Source organism: Hyla sarda, chromosome 5 (assembly GCF_029499605.1).
Source record: "Hyla sarda isolate aHylSar1 chromosome 5, aHylSar1.hap1, whole genome shotgun sequence".
Taxonomy (NCBI): Eukaryota; Metazoa; Chordata; class Amphibia; order Anura; family Hylidae; genus Hyla; species Hyla sarda.
Genome location: NC_079193.1, coordinates 160,123,302 through 160,137,357, shown reverse-complemented (window position 1 = coordinate 160,137,357; position 14,056 = coordinate 160,123,302). Strand labels below are relative to the sequence as shown.

Genomic DNA, 14,056 nt, shown 5'->3' with positions numbered 1-14,056 from the left:
TATATGTATGTTCCAGCATCACGTCCAAACGGCTAAAGATATTAACATGGAACTTGGCACACATGTTACTTATATGTCAACAACAAACATAGGATAGTTAATTTAACCCTTAACTACCCCCATTTGTGAGGGTCGGGTTTTAGTTTAAAATCCCATGCAAATCAATGGGAAATGTATGTTCCCACATAACTTCCGTACAGCTAGACATATTTCAATACCTGGTACACTTAATATGGGTCGGGATGGGAGGTCGGAATGGGAGGTCGAGATAGGAAGTCGGGATAGAAGTTTGAGATCGGAGGATGGGATAGAAGGTCGGGATAGGAGGTCAGGATAGGAGGTCGGGATAGGAGGACGAGATCGGAGGTCGGGATAGGAGGTCGGGATACGAGGTCGGGAATGGAATATGAGGACGGGATAGGAGGTCAGGATAGGAGGTCAGGATATGGCAACAATATATGAGGAAGGGATATAAAGTCAAAAGCTTCCTCCTTTGTTTTCCTCCCCAACAAGGATAGGAAGGAAAAACTGGGCAACGCCGGGTACTCAGTTAGTATCATGAATAAAGAAAATAAGCTAAAGACTGGTGAGTACTCCATTACTTATTTTTTTTTTTTTTATTGCCTTTGGTTTACCTTACTTTGCATGTAAAGCACTACTGGACGGCTGTGCCAGAGTTTCTTATCTACGCACAAGTGTGGTTTGAAGGGGTACTCTGGTGGAAAACAATTTTTTTAAATCAACTGGTGCCAAAAAGTTAAAAAGATTTGTATATGACTTCTATTTAAAAATCTTAATCCTTCCAGTACTTATCAACTACTGTATGCCCCAGTGGAAGTTCAGTAGTTATTTTCTGTCTGACCACAGTGTTCTCTGCTGATACCTGTCCGTATCAGGAAATGTCCAGAATAGGAGCAAATCACCATAGTGAACCTCTCCAGCTCCAGACAGTGCCTGACGCGGACAGAGGCGTCAGCAGAGAGCACTGTGGTCAGACTGAAAAGCACTATACGACTTGTCTGTAGTATACAGCAGCTAATAAGTACTGGAAGGATTAAGATTTTTAAATAGAAGTAATTTACAAATCTGTTTAACTTTCTAACACCAGTAGATTTGAAGAAGAAAAAAAAAAAAATTTCTACCGGAGTACCCCTTTGACCACTTAGGGAAAAGGACATACAGGTACACCCTGATGCCCTGGTACATAAGGACCCAGGGCGTACCTGTATGCCCGTGGAAATTCCAGTCCCTGACACTCGCTGGCCGGGGAACGGACCGGTATACCGGTCATACGCGTCATTTGAGACCTGATGACCTGGAAATAGAAGGTGAACTATACCGATCTCAGGCAGCGGGCAGAGCTGAGAGAAGAAGCCGGCCCCCTCTACCAAGATCTGTGCCTCTCAGGGCAGAGAAAGTGGCCTCCTGCCACCCTTAGTGCAGGGACAGCTAAAGTGAGGGAAAGGTAGGTGAAAGAGTAAAAAAAAAAGAAAAAAAAAAAAAACATTTAAGAAGAGAACCCACCCCTTTATAGGTCCCCAAGTTCCCGCTACCCATTTTTTAGCCTGACCCTGGCCCTATTGGGGGTTCAGGGTGCTGTGATTTGCCAGCTTTTTTTTTGGGGGGGGGGGGGGGGGGGGCCGCAGCGTTTAACCCCTTAAAGGGTAGCTCCCACCATCCTTTTTTTTTTTTTCCTGTCCCTGCCTATTGCCAATCTATCTTTAACCCCCTCCCTGCTTTTAATTAAAATTTTTACTATATTAAAAATGCTTTTTGTCTGTGCTCACTACCAGGCAGACTTCCCCAGCAGGCACCACGTCACTAATGCCTGCTGGGGGGGACTTCCGCCCTTAGTTCATCTACACAGGGTGCCTCCAGCTGTTTCATCACTACAACTCCCAGCTTGCCCTGACATCTACTGGCTGTCAGGGCATGCTGGGAGTTGTAGTATTAAAACAGCTGGAGGCACCCTGTGTAGATAAACTATTAGTTACATGCGGCGCTAGCCCGTCCCCTCCATCTGCCCCCCCCCCCCCCTCCCCGATTGACAGGCAGGGAGCGAGCGCAGGCTGAATGAAAAAGGACTGAAGCCCGGCCGCATCGGTTCTTTTTCAGGCGTGACGTCACGCCAGGCTGCAGCCGGCCACTAGGAGGGAGACCCCCTAGTGGTCGGTTTTCAAATGTAAATTAAACAATTTTAATTAAAAAAAATAAAATAAAAGTATATTAGAGATATGTTGTAGTACATAAGTACTACAACATATCAAAAAATAAAGTTGGTGACAGTGCCCATTTAACCCCTTCATGATCCAGCCCATTTTCACCTTCAGGACCTGGGCATTTTTTGAAAATCTGACCACTGTCACTTTAAGCATTAATAACTCTGGGATGCTTTTACTTATCATTCTGATTCCGAGATTGTTTTTTCGTGACATATTCTACTTTATGTTATTGGTAAAATTTCACTGATATTTGCATCCTTTCTTGGTAAAAAATCTAAAAATTTCATGAAAATTTTGAAAATTTAGCATTTTTCTAACTTTGAAAGTCTCTGCTTGAAAGGAAAATGGATATTCCAAATAAATTACATATTGATTCACATATACAATAGGTCTACTTTGTGTTTGCATAAAAAAATTGACAAGTTTTTACTTTTGGAGGACACCAGAGGGCTTCAAAGTTCCGCAGCAATTTTCCAATTTTTCTCAAGATTTTCAAAATCGTAATTTTTCAGGGACCAATTCAGGTTGGAAGTGGATTTTAAGGGTCTTCATATTAGAAATACCCCATAAATTACCCCATTATAAAAACTGCACCCCCCAAAGTATTCAAAATGACATTCAGTAAGTGTTTTAACCTTTTAGGTGTTTCACAGGAATAGCAGCAAAGTGAAGGAGAAAATTCTAAATCTTCATTTTTTACACTCGCATTTTCTTGTAGACCCAATTTTTGAATTTTTACAAGGGGTAAAAGGAGAGAAATCACCCTAAAATTTGTAACCCAATTTCTCTCGAGTAAGGAAATACCTCATATGCGTATGTAAAGTGTTCGGCGGGCGCAGTAGAGGGCTCAGAAGGGAAGGAGCGACAATGGGATTTTGGAGAGTGAGTTTTTCTGAAAGGGTTTTTGGGGGGCATGTCCCATTTAGGAAGCCCCTATGGTGCCAGAACAGTGGACCCCCCCCACATGTGACCCCATTTTGGAAACTATACCCCTGATGGAATTTAATAAGGGGTGCAGTGAGCATTTACACCCCACTGGCGTTTGACAGATATTTAAAACGGTGGATTGTGCAAATCAAAAAAAATTTTTTTCATTTACACAGACCACTGTTCCAAAAATCTGTCATACACCAGTGGGGTGTAAATGCTCACTGCACCCCTTATTAAATTCCGTGAGGGTGTAGTTTCCAAAATGGGGTCACATATGGATATTTATTGTTTTGCGTTTGTCAGAACTGCTGTAACAATCAGCCACCCCTGTGCAAATCGCCTCAAATGTACATGGTGCACTCTCCCTTCTGGGCCTTGTTGTGCGCCCCCAGAGCACTTTGCGCCCACATATGGGGTATCTCCGTTACTCTCCATTTCGGTAGAAATTACGTTACAAATTTAGAGGGTCTTTTTTCCCTTTTACCTCTTGTGAAAATGAAAAGTATAGGGCAACATCAGCATGTCAGTGTAAAAAATTTATTTTTTTACACTAACATGCTGGTGTAGACCCCAACTTCACCTTTTCATAAGGGGTTAAAGAAGAAAAAGACCCCCAAAATTTGTAAGGCAATTTCTCCCGAGTACGGCGATACCCCATATGTGTCCCAAAACTGTTGCCCTGAAATACAACAGGGCTCCAAAGTGAGAGAGCGCCATGCGCATTTGAGGCCTGAATTAGGGATTTGCATAGGGGTGGACATAGGGGTATTCTACGCCAATGATTCCCAAACAGGGTGCCTCCAGCTGTTGCAAAACTCCCAGCATGCCTGGACAGTCAATGGCTGTCCGGCAATACTGGGAGTTATTATTTTGCAACAGCTGGAGGCTCAGTTTTGGAAACAGTAGCGTACCAGACGTTTTTCATTTTTTTGGGGGGAGGGGGGGCTGTGTAGGGGTATGTGTATATGTAGTGTTTTTTACTTTTTATTTTAGGTTAGTGTCAGTGTAGTGTAGTGTTTTTAGGGTACAGTCACATGGGCAGAGGTTCACAGCAAGTTTGCCGCTGGGAGTTTGAGCTGCAGCGCAAAATTTGCGCCATCTCAAACTTGCAGCACCCACTGTAAACCTCCGCCCATGTGAGTGTACCCTGTACATTCACATTGGGGGGAGGGGGCAAACATCCAGCTGTTGCAAACTCCGAGCATGCCCTTTGGCTGTCCGTGCATGCTGGGAGTTGTAGTTTTGCAACAGCTGGAGGCACACTGGTTTGGAAACACTAAGTTAAGTGATAAACTTTCAAGTGTTTTGCAACCAAACTTAGTGTTTCCAAACCAGTGTGCCTCCAGCTGTTGCAAAACTACAACTCCCAGCATGCATGGTCTGTCAGTGCATGCTGGGAGTTATAGTTTTGCAACAGCTGGAGGCACTGAGTTAGGAAACGGACAATGTTTCCCAACTAGTGTGCCTCCAGTTGTTGCAAAACTACAACTCCCAGCATGCCCAGACTGCCCAGGCATGCTGGAAGTTGTAGTTTGGCAGTATCTGAAGGATCAGATGTTGCCGAACTGCAACTTCCAGCATGCTTGGGCAGTCTGGGCATGCTGGGAGTTGTAGTTTTGCAACATCTGGAGGTCCACAGTTTGGAGACCACTGTATAATGGTCTCCAATCTGTGCTCTTCCAGATGTTAGAGAACTACAACTCCCAGCATGCCTGGACAGACTGTGCATGCTGGAAGTTGTAATTTTGCAACATCTGGAAGAGCACAGATTGGAGACCATTATACAGTGGTCTCCAAACTGAGGACCTCCAGATGTTGCAAAACTACAACTCCCAGCATGCCCAGAAAGCCAAAGGCTGTCTGGGCATGCTTGGAGTTGCAGTTTTGAAACTCCCAGGGGCAGCAGTGAGATCGCTTTACGGCGATCTCACTGCTGCCAATGAAGATGCCGCACTGCTGCCGGAAACTCACCTCCGGGACGCAGCGCCGCTGGGACTGCATGGAGGACGCCGGGACCACTCGGGACACCGCTCGGATGGGTAAGTGACGCCGGGGGACGGGTCAGGGACACTTAGCAGAGCGGTGTGTGTCCCGATCCCCGTAATCGGGACTCACACACCGCGCTGCTAAGTATTCTGATAGCGAAACGCTGCTATCAGCTAGTCAGATTTCACCAGCTGATAGCAGTGATAGCTGGGGGGGGGGGGGGGGGATGAAACCCCCCGTGGTCGCACGGTAAGATGGCTGGCTACCAGTGATAGCCACCATCTTTCCGGGCGCTGCGGGATGCCGCGAGTAGCGGCAAAAATGTTCATGACGTACCTGTATGTCATGGGTCGGGAACACCTTGCCACCCATGACGTACAGGTATGTCATAGGTCGGGAAGGGGTTAAGGACGAAAGGTTTTTCAGTTTTTGCATTTTCGTTTTTTCCTCATCACCTTCTAAAAATAACACTTTCAATTTTGCACCTAAAAATCCATATGATGGCTTATTTTTTGCGCCACCAATTCTACTTTGTAATGACATCAGTCATTTTACCCAAAAATCTACAGCGAAATGGAAAAAAAAATCATTGTGCGACAAAATGGAAGAAAAAACGCCATTTTGTAAATTTTGGGGCCTTCCGTTTCTACGTAGTACATTTTTCGGTAAAAATTACACCTTATCTTTATTCTGTAGGTCCATACAGTTAAAATGATACCCTACTTATATAGGTTTGATTTTGCCGTACTTTTGAAAAAATCATAACTACATGCAGGAAAATTTATACGTTTAAAATTGTCCTCCTCAGACCCCTCTAACTTTTTTATTTTTCCACGTACGGGCGGTATGAGGGCTCATATTTTGCACCATGATCTGAAGTTTTTATCGGTACTATTTTGTCTTAATCAGACTTTTTGATCGCTTTTTATTCATTTTTTAATGGTATAAAAAGTGACTAAAAATACGTTATTTTCGATTTTGGAATTGCAAGTACGCCATTGACCGTGCGGTTTAATTAACGATATATTTTTTATAGTTCGGACATTTACGCACGCGGCGATACCACATATGTTTATTTTTATTTATACAGTTTTTTTAATGGGAAAAGGGGGGTGATTCAAACTTTTATTAGGGAAAGGGTTAAATGATCTTTATTAACTTTTCTTTTTACTTTTTTCTATTGCAGTGTTATAACTCCCATAGGGGACTATAACACTGCACACACTCATCTTTTACACAGATCACTGCAAAGCCATAGCTTTGCATTGATCAGTGTTATCGGCGGTTGATTGCTCAAGCCAGCATCTCAGGCTTGGAGCAATCAATCGATGATCGGACACGCAGGAGGCAGGTAAGCCACCCTCATGCTGCATCCTAGCTGATCAGGACATCGCGATTTTATAGCAATGGTCCCGATCAGCTTGACTGAGCAGTCGGGGTGCTTTAGCTTTCACTTTTAGACGCGGCAATCAACTTTGATCACCGCGTCTAAAGAGTTAATGCCGGACATCAGCCCGGCGATGTCCGCAATTTGCATGGGTCCTACCCCACCGGGTATGATGCGCGGTGTTTATAAACGTCCATCTGCGCTAAGGGGTTAATGCTATAATATAACGGTGTGTGACTTATAGTCGCACACCCTTATATAGTTTGCACCCAACCCCCCCCCCCCCCCCCCCCCGCACACATTCCCTCCCCAACACCAAATGATGGCCCGCCGGGCATATTCAGTGGAGGAGACATATGCTTTACTTGCCTCCGACTCCGAATCTGCCAGTGAGGTCAAGGAATATCCATTAATTCCTGTGTTATTCCTTCTCCTCCTCATCATCTAGCGCTGATGATGAGACCCCTGCACAACGGCAGAGACGCCGCCAGGCGAGGCACCCCCCCCAATGATAGTGACCCAGTGGCCGACACTAGTACAAGTGGCCATGCCACTCGTAATAGGAGTCTGACCCCCCAGACAAGCGTACCGGAGCCCACTTTCGGTGAACCTGTCTGGAGCCCCCCAGAGGGATATCAGCCACGGATTCCTGTGTTTATTCGCTATACTGAAATGGACTTTTTTAGTTTCTATTTCAGTGATGACTTTGTCAGTCTAATGGTGGAGCAAACGAAATTGTACGCCCAACCGTTCATTGCCCACCACCCTGATTCGTTTTTGGCTAGGCCCAATGAATGGTACGCCATTAATGCAGCCGAAATGAGGACATTTTGGGGCCTCGTGCTGCATATGGGCCCAGTCAAAAAAACAAGTGTGAGGCAGTACTGGAGTGGGGACGTCCTCTACCAGACCCCGCTTTACAGTATGGCCATGACACTGAGGTGGTACGAGGCCATTCGGGAATGCCTGCATTACACTGATAATGCGGCATGACCCCCCCCCCCCCCCCCCCAAATTTTTGGAGGCCTACGTACCATTCAGGGAGCTCTTGGTAGATGAGTCTCTTATAAGTTTTAAGGGGAGGCTCATCTTCCCCCAGTATATTCCCTAGAAGCGTGCGCGGTATGGCGTGAAGCTCTATAAACTTTGTGAGAGTACCTTCGGGTACACCTACAAGTTTAGAGTATATGAGGGATGAGATTCCCGTATTGAACCCCCAGAATGTCCCCCCACTCTGGGTGTTAGCGGGAAAATCGTTCGGGACCTTATGCACCCATTGCTGGATAAGGGTTACCACCTTTACGTGAACAACTTTTATACCAGCATCCCTCTCTTCACATCCCTTGCCACCAGATCCACGTCCACTTGTGGGACCGTGCGGAAGAACCAGAGAGGCCTCCCTCTAAATTTGATCCAGACACCTATGCCCAAGGGTGAGTCCCATGCCCTTATCTAAGAAAACCTGTTGACGGTCAGGTATAAGGATAAAATGAATGTCCTTATGCTGACCACTATTCATGGTGATGGCAGCTTACCTGTCCCTCTGCGAGGTACCACAACAATGGTCCTCAAGCCCGATTGTATTCTGGACTACAATCAGTATATGGGTGTTTTATGTTGCCTAAAGGCAACAGGTTAGGGATGGCCACACACATCACATTCCCAGAATGATGATTCAGAGCATAGGGTTTGGGCTGGGCATATTTTTTTGTTTTGGCTATGATCTGGGTCATCATTCTGGGAACATAACCTATTTTATCATTTTACGGCCCACTGTACCCCACTTTATTAACTCAGTGTACCCCATGTAACACTCCTTGAGGGGGGGTCCCGCTTTTCTGGCTCCATATAAATGCTCAAGTCCCCTGACTGTGCTCCTGCTCTTCCGTGTAAAAAAATTTAATTTTTCCTTTTCACATCCCAATTTAATGAACATTTATCAAACACCTGTAAGGTGTTCAGGCTCAGTATATTACTTGTTACGTTCCATGAGGGGTGTAGTTTCCAAATTAGTATTCCATGTGGATTTTTTTTTTTTGCTGTTCTGCCACCATAGGGGCTTCCTAACAGCTGTGGGTGTTGAGGCTCACTTTTCCCCTTGTTACGTGCCTTGAGGGGTCTAGTTTCCAAAATAGTATGCCATGTGTTTTTTATTATGCTGTTCTGGCACCATCGGGGCTTCCTAAATGTGACATGCCCCCAAAAAACCATCTCAGAAAAACTCACTCTCCAAAATTCCAGTCGCTCCTTCCCTTCTGAGCCCTCTACTGGGCCAGTCGAACACTTTACATTCACATATTAGGTATTTCATTACTCAAAAGAAATTGGGTTACAAATTTTGGGGGCATGTATCTCCTTTTACCCCTTGTAAAATTTCAAAAACTGGGTCTACAAGAGTGTAAAAAATAAAGATTTAGAATTTTCTGCTTCACTTTGCTGCTATTCTTGTGAAACACCTAAAGGGTTAACACACTTACTGAATGTCATTTTTAATACTTTGAGGGGTGCAGTTTTTATAATAATGTTATTTATGGGGAATTTCTAATATGAAGGCCCTTCAAATCCACTTCAAAACCGAACTGGTCCCTGAAAAATTGGAAAATTGCTGTTGAACTTTGAAGCCCTCTGATGTCTTACAAAAGTAAAAACATGTCAACTTTTTACTTACAAGCAGAGAGCTTCAAAGTTAGAAAAATGCAAAATTTTCACATTTTTCATGAAATTCTGGAATTTTTCACCAAGAAATGATGCAAGTATTGGCAAAAATGTAAAACTATGTTAAAGAAGAATATGTCACGAAAAAACATTCTCGGAATCAAATTCAGAAGTAAAAGCATACCAGAGTTATTAATACTTAAAGTGACAGTGGTCAGATGTGCAAAAAATGCTCTGGTTCTTAACCTATTGGGGACGAAGGGCGTATCCACACGCCCGTGGGAATTTCGTTCCCCGCCGGGCGGTGACTGGACCGGGGGTGACTGCTAATATATATGCTAATATCTATGCCCAGGGGGGTCATTAGACCCCCCCCATGTCGGCGATCGGTGCAAATCGCAAGTGTAAACGTGCAGGTTTACACTAAGTTTCCTGTTTCAAGTATGAGCTGCAGCAAATTTTTCGCCGCAGTGCAAATTCCTAGCGGGAAACTCACCGTCACCCGCCAGTGCGAATGTACCCTAAAAACACTACACTACACTACACTATACTAACACATAATAAAGAGTAAAACACTACATTTACACCCCCTTACACTGTCCCCCCCCCCCAATAAAAATGAAAAACTTATTGTACGGCAGTGTTTCCAAAATGGAGCCTCCAGCTCTTGCAAAACAACAAATCCACGCATTTCTGGACAGCCACTGACTGTCCAGGCATGCTGGGAGTTTAGCAACAGCTGGAGGCACCCTGTTTGGGAATCACTGGTGTAGAATACCCCTATGTCCACCCCTATGCAATCCCTAATGTAGTCCTCAAATGCGCATGGTGCTCTCTCACTTCGGAGCCCTGTCGTATTTCAAGGAAACAGTTTAGGGCCACATATGGGGTATTTCCGTACTCGAGAGAAATTGCACTACAAATTTTGGGGGGCTTTTTCTCCTTTTACCCCTTATGAAAAGGAAAAGTTGGGGTCTACACCAGCCTGTTAGTGTAAAAAAAATTTTTTTTACACTAACATGCTGGTGTTGCCCTTTACTTTTTATTTTCACAAGAGGTAAAAGGAAAAAAGACCCCCAAAATTTGTAACGCAATTTCTCCCGACTATGGGCGTAAAATGCTCTGCGGGCGCACAACAAGGCTCAGGAGTGAGAGTGCACTATGTACATTTGAGGCCTAAATTGGTGATTTGCACAGGGGTGGGTGATTTTACAGCGGTTCTGACATAAACCCAAAAAAATAAATACCCACATGTGACCCCATTTTGGAAACTACACCCCTCACGGAATGTAATAAGGGGTACAGTGAGCATTTACCCCCCCACATGTGTCTGGCAGATTTTTGGAACAGTGGTCAGTGAAAATGAAAAATGTAATTTTTTTGTTTGCACAGCCCACTGTTCCAAAGATCTGTCAAACGCCAGTAGGGTGTAAATGCTCACTGTACCCCTTATTACATTCCGTGAGGGGTGTAGTTTCCAAAATGGGGTCACATGTGGGGGGGTTCACTGTTCTGGCACCACGGGGGGCTTTGTAAATGCACATGGCCCCTGACTTCCATTCCAAACAAATTATCTCTCTAAAAGCTCAATGGCGCTCCTTCTCTTCTGAGCATTGTAGTTCGCTCGCAGTGCACTTGACGTCCAAACATGGGGTATTTCCATACTCAGAAGAAATGGGGTTACAAATTTTGGGGGGCATTTTCTCCTATTACCCCTTGTAAAAAAGTAAAATTTGGGGAAAAACCAGCATTTTAGTGAATTTTTTTTTTTCATTTACACATCCGACTTTAACAAAAAGTTGTCAAACACCTGTGGAGTGTTAAGGCTCACCATACCCCTTGTTACGTTCCTTGAGGGGTGTAGTTTCCATAATAGTGCGCGATGTGGGGGGTTTTGCTGTCCTGGCACCATAGGGGCTTCCTAAATGGGACATGCCCCCCAAAAACCATTTCAGAAAAACTCACTCTCCTAAATCCCATTGTTGCTCCTTCGCTTCTGAGCCCTCTACTGCTCCTGCCGAACACTTGACATACACATATGAGGTATTTTGTTACTCGAGAGAAATTGGGTTACAAATTTTGAGAGGATTTTTTTCCTTTTACCACTTGTAAAAATTCAAAAACTAGGTTTACAAGAACATGCGAGAGTAAAAAATGAAGATTTAGAATTTTCTCCTTCACTTTGCTGCTATTCCTGTGAAACACCTAAAGGGTTAACACACTTACTGAATGTCATTTTGAATACTTTGAGGGGTGCAGTTTTTATAATGGGGTCATTTATGGGGTATTTCTAACCAGAAGACCCTTCAAATCCACTTCAAACCTGAACTGGTCCCTGAAAAATTCCGATTTTGAAAATTTTGCGAAAAATTTGAAAATTGCTGCTGAACTTTGAAGCCCTCTGATGTCAACTTTATGATGCAAACATAAAGTAGACATATTGTATATGTGAATCAATATATAATTTATTTGGAATATCCATATTCCTTATAAGCAGAGAGCTTCAAAGTTAGAAAAATCCCAAATTTTCTAATTTTTCATGACATTTTAGAATTTTTCACCAAGAAATGATGCAAGTATCGACGAAAATTTACCACTAACATAAAGTAAAATATGTCACGAAAAAACAATCTTGGAATCAAATTTATAAGTAAAAGCATCCCAGAGTTATTAATGCTTAAAGTGACAGTGGTCAGATTTGCTCCCATCCTTAGGGTCATAATGGGCTCCGTCCCCAAGGGGTTAAAGGGGTTTTTTTTTTTCTTCTAATCAACTGGTGCCAGAAAGGTTAACAGATTTGTAAATTACTTTTACTAAAATATCTTAATCCTTCTAGTACTTATTAGCTGCTGAATACTACAGAGAAAATTCCTTTCTTTTTGGAACACAGAGCTCTCTGCTGACATCATGACCACACTGCTCTCTGATGACATTTCAGTCTACTGTGCAGAGTAGCATATGCTTGCAATGGGGATTTTCTTGTACTCTGCACAGTTCTTAAAATGGACAGATATGTCAGCAGAGAGCACTGTGGTCATGATGTCAGCAGAGAGCTCTGTGTTCCAAAAAGAAAAGTTTTCCACCGGAGTACCCCTTTAAGGTGAAAATGGACTTGGTCCTTAAGCGGCAAAAAAACTGCAGCATGCTCTGATTTCAGTGCAGGGTAACCCTTTCCTTCTGCATTGTACTATAAATTGCTGTGGATTTGCAGTGCAGAATCTGCATAGCAGATCTGCTACGGTATGTCTGGTCTTAAAGCGCAACTGTCATGAAATTTTAGGGTAATAACCTGCAGGCTTTTGTGACGCTAAAAAGTGCTTTCAATCAAAGCCACTGACGGTCGGATAGGTGTGGTGCAGGGTACGCGATGCCCCGTTGCCACCACGCCCACCCACACACCCACTTTGTATCTCAGTGCTGGGACCACTCTGTGATTGACACACAGGTCCCAGCGCATGCGCCCTTCAACTAATGCAACATGCGTGTCGCTGCGTGTCATCCAGCAAGCGCTTGCTCCTCCAGCGAGCGCTCACTCCCGCCGCCGTCGTCCTCCTCAGTGCGCCTGCGCAGGGCTCGGTGCTGAGAGCACAGGAGCGAGCGCTCGCTGGAGGAGCGAGCACTCGCTGGATGACACGCAGCAGCGCGTCAGTTACATTAGTTCAGTGCTTCTCAATTATTTTCTGTCATGCCCCCCCTAGGAAGAAGAAAACATTTTGCGCCCCCCGCGCGACTGTAAATAGTATCATTTGTCTATAAAATTGTTATAAGTACACCTCTGCATAACACTGTTTCCTTATTAACGTATATGAGGCTCTGTACACTGACGACAAGCGGGGCTCTGTACACTGACGACAAGCGGGGCTCTGTACACTGAAGACAAGCGGGGCTCTGTACACTGACGACAAGCGGGGCTCTGTACACTGACGACAAGCGGGGCTCTGTACACTGACGACAAGCGGGGCTCTGTACACTGACGACAAGTGGGGCTCTGTACACTGACGACAAGCAGGGCTCTTTACATGGAGGACAAGCAGGGCTCTTTACATGGAGGAAAAGCGGGGCTCTGTACACTGACAACAAGCGGGGCTCTGTACACTGACAACAAGCGGGGCTCTGTACACTGACGACAAGCGGGGCTCTGTACACTGACGACAAGCGGGGCTCTGTACACTGACGACAAGCGGGGCTCTGTACACTGACGACAAGCGCGGCTCTTTACATGGAGGACAAGCGGGGCTCTTTACATGGAGGACAAGCGGGGCTCTGTATACTGACAACAAGCGGGGATCTGTACCTGAGGACAAGCAGGGCCTGTACGAGAGAGAGCAGGGCGGCGGGCGAACTGCTCGGTGGCACAGTGAACTCCGACATGGTGGGCTGCAGCGCTTAGACGTGAGGTCACGTCACCCCGGTGACGTGACCTCACGTCTGAACGTAGCAGCGCGCCACGCCGGAGTTCAAAGCGCCTCTTCCAGGCAGCCACACTGACAACCCAGGGCCGTAAGTAAGATCCAGCCGTAGAGTTGCTAGGCAACTGACGCCGTGTGGGACGCCGCTTGCGAATGAGTCGGGCCCCCCTTTACGGAGTCTCAATATTTGAGAAGCACTGCATTAGTTGAAGGGCCCATGCGCTGGGACCTGTGTGTCAATCACACAGTGGTCCCAGCTTTATGATACAAAGTGGGCGTGTGGGCGTGGCGGCGGCGGGGCATCGTGTACCTCGCACCACGCCTATCCGACCATCAGTGGCTTTGATTAAAAGCACTTTTTAGCGTCACGAAAGCCTGCAAATATGAGGTAAAATACTTGCTGTACACAACACCTGCACACAGTACTAAGGCTGTGTGCAGGTTATTACCCTAAAATTTCATGACAG

At 45.2% G+C, this 14,056-nt stretch overlaps 1 protein-coding gene across 1 annotated transcript in view; it reads left to right on the top strand.

Annotated features, from left to right (window-relative positions):
- EXOSC7 (exosome component 7) overlaps positions 1 to 14,056 on the top strand; it is a 64,189-nt gene that overhangs the window by 49,714 nt on the left and 419 nt on the right. The window lies entirely within an intron of this gene.